We start from the raw sequence: 1,497 nt of genomic DNA, 5'->3' as shown, positions 1-1,497 counted from the left end.
AAGAAAGGATGATTATAAGTGTTAATTATATAAGTAGCTTATGTCTTTGGTATTTTAGTTTAAGCGCCGTTTGATGGACTAAAATAATGTAGATAAACGATTCTTTGTAACTATTTTTTTTTCTTCTTTGTCGGCCTTTCACTAGTTAAGCCATTTGTCGTGACACTGTTTATTAGTAGTAAGAAAGAAATTAAAAAAAAAGATAGATGCAAAAAGGGCAGAGTGAGAGAACCAATTGGTAGAGAGAGAATCTTTACAGAGGGCACAACACTGGGAACTATCACGTTCTCTCATTCATTTCACCACTCTCTCTACCTTTACTCTTTTTTTTCTCTTTTTTTTTTTAATTACCAATTCATTATCAGTTTCTATTTTTTACATAATGTAACATTGGTGGATGAAATGTACACTACGTATTTAATGATTTAGGACAATGTATTTGACTGTTTCAAAATGCGTTTCAATTTGGATGTAGTCCGGTAAAAAAAACAAAAAAAACTCCATGTACAAGTATGAAATAGTTATAGTAGATTGTTTGTTTATTTAAAGGCAGCAATAAATAGTTTATAGGCTTAGATTTATTGTGTTATGTCGTTTATAAATTGATATTGATAGATCCTATTATTTGACCTAACGGCTGCTTCTCTCAATCACTGAAGTAAAGTATGACAAAATGAAGTGATTGTCTGTGTATGATATGATAACTCTCTCTCTATATATATATATACTCAGAAAATTTTATTTTTCCAGAATAATTTCTAAGAATTTAAAGTGCAATGCTACTTTACAGATGCATATAATGTGTAGTGTGTATTATTTGCATGAATTATTCTTGTCCTCTTGTTGTGGATCGATTGGGAGAGAATGAATCCAACGGCTGGGATTTATGAAGCGATGTTCCATAATCACGAGCAACTTTATTTATTTTCAATTTAAAATATATCGATCGTGGTCTTTTTGTAAAGGGATAAATTATTTTGACGACGGAGCTAACTTTTTTTATTTACCGATTTTTCATAGCTGCAGCTAAGCTAAGCTACTACGAATGACAGCTCTCTTCAGGCTTTGACCCTTAACAGTGTTTTTATTCATCAATAATCTCAGATCTGTCCCTTAATTACTTATTTATATTATACTACTACCTTAGTTGTCTCTTCAGTCCCTTGAAATCTTCAACCCACATTATATTTTCATTGTTTATTTTAAACATGATCTNGTGATTGTCTGTGTATGATATGATAACTCTCTCTCTATATATATATATACTCAGAAAATTTTATTTTTCCAGAATAATTTCTAAGAATTTAAAGTGCAATGCTACTTTACAGATGCATATAATGTGTAGTGTGTATTATTTGCATGAATTATTCTTGTCCTCTTGTTGTGGATCGATTGGGAGAGAATGAATCCAACGGCTGGGATTTATGAAGCGATGTTCCATAATCACGAGCAACTTTATTTATTTTCAATTTAAAATATATCGATCGTGGTCTTTTT

The sequence above is a fragment of the Camelina sativa genome, chromosome 14 (assembly GCF_000633955.1).
Source record: "Camelina sativa cultivar DH55 chromosome 14, Cs, whole genome shotgun sequence".
Lineage (NCBI taxonomy): Eukaryota > Viridiplantae > Streptophyta > Magnoliopsida > Brassicales > Brassicaceae > Camelina > Camelina sativa.
This window is presented reverse-complemented; position numbering follows the sequence as displayed.